Source organism: Schistocerca cancellata, chromosome 11 (assembly GCF_023864275.1).
Source record: "Schistocerca cancellata isolate TAMUIC-IGC-003103 chromosome 11, iqSchCanc2.1, whole genome shotgun sequence".
Lineage (NCBI taxonomy): Eukaryota > Metazoa > Arthropoda > Insecta > Orthoptera > Acrididae > Schistocerca > Schistocerca cancellata.
In genome coordinates, this window is record NC_064636.1 from 146,654,054 (window position 1) to 146,667,872 (window position 13,819).

The window sequence follows — 13,819 nt, forward strand, 5'->3', positions numbered from 1 at the left end:
CAATGTTTGACTGACAATTTTCCTGACGTTTCGCCATCACCAGTGATTGACATTCAAGTGGCCGCGAAAGCCTCAATAATTTTATAAATCAATTATAAAATAATGACACTTTTTGTGGCAGACTGACAGTCAACTGTGAGGATAACCAAGCAATAGCTTGGGCTGCTGCAGGATTGGCAGCCTACAACCTACATTTATTATGTAAAAGCACAACTGACACGGTGACAGCGAATCCTTTCTGGGGTACAGTGACTCAAACCCTCGATGGATCTCTAGTAGTCTTTTTATCTTCATTTATTTCAAAACGAGAAAAGAAATAAACAGCGAACACCACAAACCATACATACAAAAAAAAAAAACAAAAGAGTTTAGCTACAGAAGGGTGTTTTCGAAATCAAAAAGATGTGAATTTGCAATGCAGATGATCAGTCAGACATGGTCAGAAGCATATTCAGAAACAAATGGAAACAAAAAATTATACAAATTCATGAATATATTCAAATTAAAATTTCCTTAGGTAGTATATTCTGATGGGGACTGGATAACAAAAATTCCAGAAAATTATCTGAAATGCTCAAATATCTCAGCTCCATTAAAGAAAATAAATCGAAAAGGATAAGACCAATCATAACTCAAAGAATAAAACCAAAGCCATTTGGAATGTAGTAAAACAAGAAACAGGCAGCATAAAGATGAACATAAAAATTAGAAATAATGATAGTTTAATTGATAAGCCTAAGAACGTGGACAACTTTGTAAACAACTACGTTAGTAATATAGCAACCAAATTGCAAGAAAAGCCTCCTAAAATACAGTACACAGCTAAAATAAACCTCGTACAATGCTGCCATTACCTACCACTGGGAAGGAAATCAGTAGGATTGTACATATATTTAAGAGTAAAATGTTCACAGGTCGAGATGATGTTCCAATGTGTCTAGTAAAAAATTGCATTAGCAGCATAAAAGCACCCCTAACAGACATTATAAATGAGTCATTCTCGACAGACATTATAAACAAGTCATTCTCACCAGGTTGCTTTTCTGATTACTTAAAGCAGGTAAAAGTTCTTGCCATACATAAAAATGGTGATACGGAAAATGCGGAGAATTACAGACCAGCTTCATTACTGTCTTCCATTTCTAAAATGATAGAAACTGGTGTGAAAACAGACTTATGGATTATTTAAACAAATACCAACTTTGATGCAAAGAACAGTTTGTTTTCAGGAATGGAAATGGAACAGAAGCTGCTGCAGAAAAATTTCCAAAAGCAGTTTTAGAAGGCACAGATAATGGACAACAAGTAACAGGCATTTTCCTAGACCTTAGTACAGCAGTTGATCATGAAATACATTTAGGTAAACTTGAAGCAATAGAAATGAGGGAAGTAGTAAATAAATCTTTTAGGTCTGACCGAGCAGACAAAGTGCATAGGATAGAGACATCTCAAATTTCAAGTGGCTCAAATTATATGGTAAAACACCTTTCAGATCAAGAATATTTGAACAGCAGAGTCCCTCAAATGAGTGCGTTAGGCCCAATACTGTTTCTCATTTACATTAATGATTTCCCATTGTGGGTCATACAAGGGGAAACTGTGTTATTTGCTAATGACAGGAAGACACCAGAAACATTAGAAGTAAAAGCTGAAAAGGTACTTAAGGCTGTCTGCAACTGTTCATACAACAACTAATTAACTCTTAATGTAAAAAGACTAATAACATGAGCTTATACATAAACAAAAAACCTATTATAGAAAAAGTACATAATGAAACCACAAAGAGTGTTGCTGGCACAGCATTTTTAAGTATGCATGTTGATCAGCAATTAAAATGGGACGAACATATTGGAGTACTCGATAAAGAATTAGCACAGCGTGCTATGCCTTACAAATATTAACCACACTGTGTAATAGCTCAGGCCTAAAAGCAATGTACTATGCACATACCCGTTCTTTCATAAGTTATGGCATAATATTCTGCAGTGTGAAAGCTCAGAATGTGGAAGCAAGGGTCACAAAAGGGCCCTCTGCATTGAGCTATTCCAGAAATGGGGTAGCCCTATTCTGACAGTTCCAAGTGAATAAATACCACAAACTACAGTTATATATATAAGAGAGAGAAACGCTAAGCAGCATGCAGGAAACAGCTCCACACACAATCGTCAAACTAGATAAAGTGATTGCTTGTACCTCGGTAGAATGAATATAGCAAAGGCCCAAACCACTATGTTTACCAAGGAGTCAAGATCGTATGTAACTACCAAATGAGATCAAAAACGTAAGGGGAACTCTATAAATTTAAAACATATCTTAAAGAATATTTTCTAGTAAATGGTTTTGCATCCATTAAAGAATTCATAAGACATAAAATTATTACAAATGAATAGTCAAGTTGGACCAATTACAAAGTAGACAAAATAGATTGTAATTTGTAACCAACTCCATATAATCAAAAATGGTGACATCCATATAACGAAATATGCCTAGGGATCAATGAATGAATGAATGAATGAATGAATGAATGAATGAACGAACGAATAAATAAACTCTACCGCAATTCCATGCTGAGGCCGACATGTAAAACTATATTGAAAACCGGGTGGTAGAGGCCAGATCTCTAACTTTTATTTTCTATCCATACAGTACTTCAAACTCCCCATCCTCTTAACCTTAAACTACTGCATAGCGTGTCCTCACAACTCTGTAAACATCTGATTAGATCAGTCAGTATTGAACTTTGAAGCCACAGGATTCGGACCTACATTTTCAAGTACCGAATTTAACCATTGCTATACTTACTGATCAATATCTGTTATGGCACGAACAATAAGTTTAAATTTCTTGCTTGAAAAAACTGAAACAAGCAGTCGAGAATTACATCAAAAAATATTATTGTAAATAAAGTATTTACCTGTGGTAGACAGCTGACTTCCCGTTGCTGTCTGCTCATCCGTAGACAACACAAGTAACCATTTTTTCACAAATTTACGTTTTTTTTTTCTTATTCTCGATGACTGACACTGCAGTTCACAGAGACTTCACACACAGTGTGACAGTGTTCTGCTCCCTCAAAACACAGCGAAGTTCCACAATAGCTGGTTTCACGATGACGGCGTCACATCTTCATTGACATCGTATATGATCTTTGCGTGGATGCCGACAGTGACTTGTCACCTGGGCTGGGTTGTGCTATGTGCTGCTGTTTGTGACTGTTCCTGCAACTGCAGCAAAAAGTAAACAAAGGGGGGATGAAGTGTTTGTTCGTTTATGTGAGCATAGTAACTAAATAATGACATAAAAGTATTCCATGTTACTCAATATGTTTTTCTGTGAGTGTTGGCGCTCCAGTTGACGTGTTCAATACCCAATGTTAATTTCGAAGCATTGTTCTTGGAACGAAAGGCTATTGATTTGAAAGAAATTAGGCGGGTAACGCTACACTTCTCTGTGTAATGGTTTTGAAAGCTAACAATGGGAATCTTTTCCTTCATGACTCTATGCTGGCATCAAAATGGTTTTAGCGACGTGCAAGTGAAAAGGTAAGATATGCAGCATAAGATTAAGAACGCATAGCAAGTGGCAGAAAATCTGTGTGTAGTTTATGTACCAACAACCTGTTTCTTATTAAAATAAAATTAGTCGTATTCGAAAAGAGAATTAATACTGCATGTGTCCTTGCAAGGAAAAGAAATTGATTAACTTCTTACACACTCTGAAACATATTGACTGTTCGCTCTCTCTTTGTCGATATTGAATTGAATTTTATTTGTGTTGTATTGATCTTTAGAATCCATAATCTTCATATCGATTTAGTTTTAATAGAAAGTCTGTGATTTTTCTTTTGAACTGTTGATCTGGTACTGTGATTTTTGTTTTGAACTGTTGATCTGGTAGCTCCCAGATACGTTGCCACCAAAAAGCTTCTATTGTTGGCATTAATAATGACCCAGAATTAAACAGCCATTCTCCGTTCGAAATTGGTTTGGATAAAAATAAGTGCTGCTTGCCTTTAAAGTTTTTTTTCGTACATTTCGTATAAATTTTGTATCTCCCTTTGTAAGACATTTCTTGAATTACACGAATGTATACACGTATTTATACTATAACATAACAACTATATTTAATTCGCTGTGGCCTATTGTAAAGCAGGCTAACTTAAGAACCCACTTATCCAAATCACCGAAAACCACATTAAGGGCGGATGGACCTAACGCTTACGAAACAGTTTTGACAATATGGTCGGGAAAACCGAAAGTTGCAAATCCACCCTTCTGCATTGATTCTTGACACGAAGCGCATAGCCAACAATACGCCGACCATGACTTGATCAGTGGACTCAAAGTAACGGAACAACCGCAGGAAGTCGGGTGGGGTGGGGGTTACGCGGGGGCAAATAAATATATGACAGTAAGAATTACAACACCATTCCAAAACAAATTCGGCAAAAATCAAACACGTAGGCCTAATTCCCAATATTCAACGCAACCAAAAAATGCAAAAATGAAAACTATGGGCATGGTAAATTTGGCTTGACTATATGTTGATCTTTGCAGCTCATACAAAGCCCTCGATAAAATGAACCCACACAATTCCAAAACCTGATACTGCAGTTTTCACTTGACCTATATAGCATCTTAAAAGGAGCCTGTGTACCTAAGACCAACACACTCAAACCCGTTATCCAAATCTTCACTACCCCTATGTATCTAATATAAAGTGTATAGTACAATAAACGAAAATGCTGTCACAAAACTAATATAAAAAATGTGTAAACAACAATAATTAGCCAATCGAACACAATTACCAAACACTAGCAAGAAGAATCTCAAAATTCATGAAAACTTGCAGCAGCAAAAATATTGATACACACAAACATCTATATACGTATAGTAAATATTTAAATAAAAAAAACCAAATCAACACTAAATACTTACCAAACTCACCACTCCATAAGTCTGGGTTGACCAACAATCCCAGGAACCCCCACCCCTTCCTATCACAAAGATACGCTCCTAAAAACAAAACAAAATTGTATGCATCAATCCAAATGACCTTAGGAGCCTGTTTGTAGGCACTGTATCTTGGCCCATTGTAATAAGCAATGACTTACCCATAAAGTTCTGTGTCATATCCATGACTGACCAAAAAACTAAAAAGAAAACCAAATCTCTGACCATAAGAAACACACAGTAATAATAGTTCCAAATGCAAACAAGGTTCCACCAGCTGCAATATGCAAAATAAAAATAACTCACTTGCAAACTGACACAACCAGTAACAACTTGAAACACACTTATAGCAAATGATTCACTAACATACCTAACAAACAACATTGGATAATAAAGACCCAGCACAAGAGAATGTCAAATACTGTAATACACCATGCATAAACATGAAGTGACTCAGAAATGTTGTGCAGTCATTACATCATGCAACACAAAATACAGATACGTTATGGTTCAAGACAGATAGTTGGAAAAACAACTTTTGGCTGTTCCCCGCCACTCCCCCAAATGAAAAAATTCTTAGTACTCTTACAAATTATATGAACTTTTCCAAAACGCTAAAATGTATTTTTCTTTAAAATCCGTGTTCTTGTGGACATGGTTCAATTCTAACAACTATTATATTTAAGAATTGGTTAGGAAATCAAAATATTGGCAATAAAAAGCAGACCAAATGCACTTCTAAAACCACGTGGGCTACTGGGCTGTGTGTTGAAAATGAAAATAAAAGTGAGAGTAGTACAGGAAACACTTTTGTTACAAACAGGAAAACTTTAGTGTGATTTGCAAAGGTGTATTGTAGATGTGAAGACAAGCCAGTAGTTTCATTTACATGTAAATATAATTCAGGACATTTTCAGTGTGTACTTGGAAAAGCTTTTGGCTGATTATCTGAAAATGGTAGCTAAACTTCTTTTCGATTGAAATCCTAAATCTAATCATTAATTTGTTTTTCAGATTAGAGAGTTTAATAACATAAGAAGTCAAATAAATTTCACAATAAGAAACTGAGCATATAAAAGGAGAGTAAGGTCGTTTTCGCACAAGGAGGACAATTTGCTACTGCATTGACCTTAATCTGAATGCTACAGCAGATCTACTGCTTTGAAAAAAAGCATTGCTTTTTTTGAAATGTAAAAGAGGTCAGGGTAACAATTCCGGAAAACCTGGCATTTCCAGGGAATCTCGAGGAATTCTGCATTTTTAACCTAGCATCGAAATTAAATTTTATTAGGCCTAAGTTTTATACATCACAAATTTTAAAATAGTTAGTATTCCAAAATGTGTTAATCATGTGAATATTATTGCATACAAATTCTCAGTGCTCAAAAACTGCAGTTAAACTACTGCTTATGGCTGGTATACAGCTCAGCCGAGATAAAAGTAAAGTCATTATTGTGTTCCAGGTGTGGGGTGGAAGATGGTGTCAAGAAGCTCCTGAGAAACTAATAGAAATTAATAGAGGGTGGGGGGGGGGGGGCAGATATCACAATAATGACTTTAGTTTTCTCTCGGCTGAGCTATGTTGTTGTTGTTGTGGTCTTCAGTCCTGAGACTGGTTTGATGCAGCTCTCCAAGCTACTACTGGGAGATGAAGAAGCTTGCACAGGATAGAGTAGCTTGGAGAGCTGCATCAAACCAGTCTCTGGACTGAGGACCACAACAACAACATAGCTCAGCCGAGAGAAAACTAAAGTCATTATTGTGATATCTGCCCCCCCCCCCCCCCACCCTCTATTAATTTCTATTAGTTTCTCAGGAGCTTCTTGACACCATCTTCCACCCCACACCTCGAATTGTGTGTGTGTGTGTGTGTGTGTGTGTGTGTGTGTGTGTGTTTATTTATATTGATGAAACTAGTCACAGCTGCAAATGTTCCTTGCAAAGATTTGCTGAAAATGTTTCTAGAAATTTTTCAAAAGTTGCTTATGGGAAAAGACACACCTCCTTTTTTTGTATTATTAAATGCAAGAATAACTGATGCTATGACCAAAGACTGAAAAGCTGTTGCCTCTCCTACGGACTGGATGACTAACAGTAAGTCTGAATTGGGCTGGGTCTGCTTTTTAAATGTTCTGCAGAGATCTCATTTATTTATTCATTTAGGTAATGATGACTCATAAGTATAAATCCTACAGAATTGAAAAGTATGAGAGCAGTACCATTATATGACTCATCTTTGGACCACATACAAGCCACAAACTCCAGCCTGTGGATTGTGCAGGAAATCTGTGAGACTAAAAAAATTTGGGAACATCTTAAAATGCTCTGAGTGTATGACTATAGGCCCTGTAAAACCAACTAACAAAAGCGAAAGTTATTTAAGCAGACTTAACATACTAACCATGTTGTTATTGGTATCTTGTGTCCAAAGACTTGTTTGATGCAGCTCTCCAGCTTAGTCTGTTCTTCATCTCTACCTAACCACTGCAACTTACATCCACATGAACCTCCTTACTGTTGTGCCATAAATTTCTTTTATTCCTCAGTTCGACTTGGTACACCCTCAACCATTATTTGACCTAGTCATCTGATCTCGGCATTCTTCAGTAGTACTAGATTTCAAACACTTCTATCCTTTTCTTTACTGAACTGTGTATTGTCCACATTTCACTTCTATGAAAGGCTAAACTCCAGACAAATACCTTCAGAAAAGGATTTCCAAACATTTAAATTCAATATTAACAAATTTCTCTTTTTCAAAAAATACTTTTCTCACTATTGCCAGTCTGCATTTAAAACCTTCTCTACTCCAGCAATTGCCAGTGATTTTGCTGCGCAAATTATAAAATGGCTCTTAGTGCCTTATTTGTTAATCTGATTCACTCAGCACTGCTTGATGTAATTCAGTTACATGCCATTACTCATGTTTCACTTTTGTTGATATTCATCTTATTCTTATCCTTCACATCCATATGTTGTAGAATCTTACAATATACCCTGAGCTCAAACATAATGAGTTATCTCGAACAGAACAACCTCCTCCATGCCAACTGGCACGGTTTTTGATAACATCGCTCCCGTGAAGCCCAACTCACGTTTTTCTTACGTGACATCTGTAAAGCCACAGATGAAGATTGTCACGTAGATGCAGTATTTCTCAATTTCCGAAAAGTATTTTACTCAGTACCACACCTATGCTCATTATCAAAAGTACAATTATGTGGTGTATCAGATGAAATATTAACTGGGTTGAGGATTTCCTGGCAGGGAGGACGCAGCATGTTATCTCAGATGGAGAAGTACTTTCAGATGTGCCATGGCGAAGTGTGTTGGGACCAGTACTATTCATGTTTTATATCAATGACATTGCAGATGATATTAATAGTAACCTCAAACTTTTTGCACATGGTGCAGCTATCAGCAGTGAAGTACAGTCTCTACAAATATTCAGTCAGACCTTGGTAAGATTTGAAAGTGGTGCACTTTACAAACTGAAGAAACAAAGCACCAAGTGAGTCTAATGTTAGTGTCACAGATGGATTCTGTAAACTCATACAAATACATGGTTGTAACACTTGGTAGGGACATGAAGAGGAATGCTAACATAGACTCAAGTCACAGGTAAAGCAGACTTTGATTTATTGCTAGAATACTGGGGAAATGCAATGAGCAAATATAGGAGATTGCTTACAAATCACTCGCAGAACTCGTCTCGGTCTACATCAATTCTCGGCAAACCACTGTAAGGTGGATTGCAGAGGCTACGTTCCGTTGTACCAGATATTAGGATTTCTTCCTGTTCCATTCACATATGGAGTGCAGGGAGAGTGGTTGTTTGAATGCTTTGAGTGAGTGATACCTAGGGGGCCGTAGTAAATTCCTAACACCATCATTTAAAGCCGGTTCCTGCAACTTTGTTAAGAAACTCTCTCTGGATAGTTTACATTTATCTTCAGGAGACTGCCAGTTCAGTTCCTTCAGTATATATGTGACACACTCCCAAATATCAAACAAACCTGTGACCATTTGTGCAGCCCTTCTCTGTATATGTTCAGCCCCGGTTGGTCCAATTTTTATGGCTCCCACATATTTGAGCAGTATTCTACAGCTGGTCGCCCAAGTTAGTTGTAAGCAGTCCCCTTTGTAGACTGATTGCATTTCCCCAGTTTTCTACCAATAAACTGAAGTCTACCACCTGCTTTACCTACAGCTGAACCTGTGCAATAATTCCATTTCGTATCCCTACAAAGTGTTACACCCAGGTATTTGAATCAGTTGGCTGATTCCAGCAGTGACTCATTGATATTATGGTCATAGTATACTACGCTTTTCCCTTTTGTGAAGTGCACAATTTTACATTTCTGAAAGTTTAAAGCAAGTTGCTAACCTTTTCACCACTTCGAAATCTTATCAAGATCTGACTGAACATTTATGCGGCTTCTTTCGGACAGTACATCATAGATAACAGCATCATCTGCTAAAAGTATGAGGTTACTATTAATATTGTCTACAAGGTAATTAATGTACAACATAATGCAAGCAAGGGATCCAATACGCTTCCCTGGGGCACACCTGAAGTTACTTCTACATCCGACGATCACTCTCCATCCGAGATAACATGTTGTGTCCTTCCTCCCAAAAAGTTCTCGATTCAGTCATAAATTTGACTTGTTACCCCATATGATCGAGATTTGGCAATAAGTGTAGGTGTGGTACTGAGTCAAATGCTTTTCGGGAATCAAGAAACACTGCATTTGCGTGGTTGCCTTGCTCCAAAGCTTTCAGTACATCGTGTGAGAAACATGTGAGTTCGGTTTTACAAAATCGATGTTTTCATAATCCATGCTGGTTGACATGCAGATCATTCTGTTGGAGATACCTCATTATGCTTGAGCCCAGAATCTGTTCTAAGATTTGCAACAAATGGATTTCAGAGATGTACTTCTACATCTAAATCTATAATATGCAAACCACCGTGAGGTGCATGGCAGAGGGCACGTTCCATTGTACCCGTTATTAGGGTTTCTACCTGTTCCATTCACGTGTGGAACGTGGGAGTAATGTTTGATTGCCTCTGTGCGTGCACTTATTATTCTAATGTTATCCTCCAGATCCTTGTGTGAGCGATACGTAGGGGGTTCTAGTATATCCCTAGAGTAATCATTTAGCGCTGGTTCTTGAAACGTTGTTAATAGATTTCTTCCGGGATAATTTACGTTTTGTATAGTTCCTGCTCAATTGTGTGGGACCCGTACCAGATAGCACCAACAGGGGATGTTGAAGGTATATAGCTAGGCTGTGTTTGAACGCGACTCGAACTGTTCGGACATTTTAGGTCCCGTTTTGGGAAATCTCCGGTCATGTTCGATCTAGTGACTTACTGGTACTATCAGAACGACCTGCCTTAGCGTTTTTAGTAAACTGTGCATTTTGATAATAAAAACAGCTGTAAGACAAAGAGTGATACGAGGGCTATCCACGAAGTACATTACGTTTTGTAATTAAAAATAAATAAAGTATTGGAAATTTTTTTATTATATACAGATGAAAGCCACACTTAAATACTACTTTTCTACATAGTTGCCATTTAAATTAAGGCACTTATCGTAGCGACGGACGAGCTTGGAAATTCATTCGTCGTAAAATTCGGCCGCCTTCGCCTTCACCCACGTGGTTACCTCTTTTGGGACAGAAAAGGTGTGATTTTTGTGGATTTCCTGGAAAGAGGCACTATAATAAACTCTCAAAGGTATTGCCAAACTCTGCACAACCTCAGAAGGGCAATACAAAACAAGCGCAGGGGAAAGTTGGGCTCAAAGATCTTGCCGATTCACGACAACGCCCGGGCCCACACGGCAAATGCCACTCGTGATGTTCTCGAATCTTTTAAGTGGGAGTTGTTTCCTCATTCGCCGTATACTCCCGACCTGGTACAGAGCGACTTCCACTTATTCCCTGCAATGAAGAAGTGGTTTGGCTATGCAGCGTTTTGATGACGACGCACAGCTTCAAGAAGAGGTAACCACGTGGTTGAAGGCACAGACGGCCGAATTTTACGACGAAGGAATTTACGAGCTCGTCCATCGCTACGATAAGTGCCTTAATTTAAATGACAACTACGTAGAAAAGTAGTATTTAAGTGTGGCTTTCATCTGTATATAAAAAAATTTCTAATACTTTATTTATTTTTAATTCCAAAACGTAATGTACTTTGTGGATAGCCCTCGTACATCTTGTAGCGTACAGACCATGCGTAACAGCAGCAGCTAATAAATAAATAAAAGATTGCAATTGTTATTGTCTCCAATTGTCGAGCTGTCACTCTCCCCACGATATAGTTACATCTGATGGTACTATGTGCGAGACGGGTCTTGCCGCTGTCATTCATCCCGTGACAAAAATTAAAGTGATAAAGTCACTTATTCTGTTCGCTCGGCTTTTAATTCTTAATTAAATGTCATGATTGTTTCATCTGAATGTTGGCTTCTTGTTTTCAAACTAATTGAAATCTGGTATCGCTTTTATCTGTTATTCTAATTTGGGAACGGAGATTGGATTTGCAACCTACTTGGTATGCCATTATCACCACTCATAAAGAAATAAAATGTAGCATTGGGCTCAATCAGGTACTAACTAACTATTGGAGATCAGTATTTTTGTCTTTATTATCATTACTTAAAAACAGCATAAATGTTCGTGTGTCCATGGATTACTATACTGTATGGGAACTCGTATTGTCAATTTGTTCGAACAAAATACAAGTTTATGCAGTGCTTTCTAAATTTTCAGAATTTGAGCAGAACCGTAGCTTATTGTTGTGGCTAGTTCGTAATTTCTTGAGTTTCCGTTGCACTCGCTCTGCGCGATTAAAGTGCCAAGTGGCTGTTCGAACAAGCTCAATACTGACCAACGTGCGCTAGGTGCTAGGCGCTTTATGAAACGGGGTTCTTTTTCCTCGAGAATACTAATTTGCCCCCCCCCCCCCCCTCACCACCGAAGTTGCCGCCCGGTTCAGATACCCCGGTTTGCTGTGTGCATAACCAACGGCCACATTTCTGTAGCCAGAAACGGGAGAATGTACTGAGCAGCGTGTGCGCGTGATCCCGCTCATAACTGCTCAAATGAATCTAATGTAAACAGTTGTGACGTCACGCTCATCGGAGGTAATCTGTAGTTACGAAGCATTGCATGATCGTCCTAAAGCCTTTCACACATTTTGCCGTTGGCAGATGCTTGTATGACCAGTTTTTTTTATGGCGCATTTCATTTGTAATTTAAGTTTTTTTCTCTCGTTCATATTTTGTCGCTACAGTATTATTATGCAGGAGCGGCATACAGTAATATCCTTTGTTAGAGTATTGGTTCTTACCAGTCAAAGTTACAAAAAATTAACTGAAAACTAAAACAATTAAAATTTCTGGGTTTTCCCGGTTTTCTCCCGGATGAAAAAATTCCCGGGGCTTTCCCAGATTGTATACACCCTGCTTGATTGATTAATTAATTAGCGACAGATTTGTGGTTTTGCAGCAACCTACAAATGTGACATTGTAATTCGGTCAGAGACAGCAAAGGACTTGGAAGAGCAGTTGAACGGAATGGACAGTGTCTTGAAAGGAGGGTATAAGGTGAACATCAACAAAAGCAAAAATGGAATGTAGTCGAATTAAGTCGGGTGATACTGAGGGAATTAGATTAGGAAATGAGGCACTTAAAGTAGTAAAGGAGTTTTGCTATTTGGGGAGCAAAATAACTGATGATGGTCGAAGTAGAGAGGATATAAAATGTAGGCTGGCAATGGCAAGGAAAGCGTTTCTGAAGAAGAGAAATTTGTTAACATCCAGTATTGATTTAAGTGTCAGGAAGTCATTTCTGAAAGTATTCGTATGGAGTGTAGCCATGTATGGAAGTGAAATGTGGACGATAAATAGTTTGGACAAGAAGAGAATAGAAGCTTTCGAAATGTGGTGCTACAGAAGAATGCTGAAGATTAGATGGGTAGATCACATAACTAATGAGGAAGTATTGAATAGAATTGGGGAGAAGAGGAGCTTGTGGCACAACTTGACTAGAAGAAGGGACCGATTGGTAGGGCATGTTCTGAGACATCAAGGGATCACAAATTTAGCGTTGGAGGGCAGCGTGGAGGGTAAAAATGGTAGAGGGAGACCAAGAGAGGAATACACTAAGCAGATTCAGAAGGATGTAGGTTGCAGTAGGTACTGGGAAGAAGCTTGCACAGGATAGAGTAGCATGGAGAGCTGCATCAAACCAGTCTGAGGACTGAAGACCACAACAACAACAACGCAATACTGACACAATAATCAGATAATCAAAATCTAGTACTGGAAACTTCAATGCTTTTTAACACTTATTGGCACAGTAGTATTTCAGAGAGAGAGAGAGTAGCTATTAATGCAGGAAATCATCTCTATTACAGTATATATGACGGTAGTATCTGTTCCCGAAAGAACAGTTACCGTGGATGACCATGCAGCTTTGCTAGAAATGAAATGAGAATTAAGTGGACACCATAGCTGCAAACAGGCGTTGATGTACTTCATTGGGGACATGTTGAAAATGTGTGCCCCGACCGGGACTCGAACCCAGGATCTCCTGCTTTCATGGCAGACACTTTCCATCTGAGCCATCGCGGGTACTATGAGACATCGCTGAAATGAGTTTATTTGTAACAGGTCATGGGAAAATGTTGCGAATTGTGGTCCGAAAAGCGTTATTTTCAAAGTAAATTTCCTTTTACGCAAGATGAACTAAGTGCGAGAATGTATGATGAATTTCTGCGTTCACAGAGCGTTTGACTCTCATTTAAAAATCAAAGGAAGAATTTCGAGCCCAAAAGATCAGAGATA

At 38.2% G+C, this 13,819-nt stretch overlaps 2 protein-coding genes across 11 annotated transcripts in view; one reads left to right on the plus strand and one right to left on the minus strand.

Annotated features, from left to right (window-relative positions):
- Positions 1-3,138, minus strand: part of LOC126108465 (uncharacterized) — a 170,789-nt gene extending 167,651 nt beyond the window's left edge. For all 5 annotated transcript variants that reach the window (XM_049913707.1, XM_049913706.1, XM_049913704.1 and 2 more), the window contains exon 1: positions 2,915-3,138. The gene's annotated coding sequence lies outside the window, so the exon portion shown is untranslated. The remainder of the gene's footprint in view (positions 1-2,914) is intronic.
- Positions 3,139-3,182: 44 nt separating this feature from the next.
- The window catches only part of LOC126108467 (zinc finger protein 879-like), a 223,442-nt gene continuing 212,805 nt past the window's right edge, over positions 3,183-13,819 (plus strand). For all 6 annotated transcript variants that reach the window (XM_049913711.1, XM_049913710.1, XM_049913714.1 and 3 more), the window contains exon 1: positions 3,183-3,542. The gene's annotated coding sequence lies outside the window, so the exon portion shown is untranslated. The remainder of the gene's footprint in view (positions 3,543-13,819) is intronic.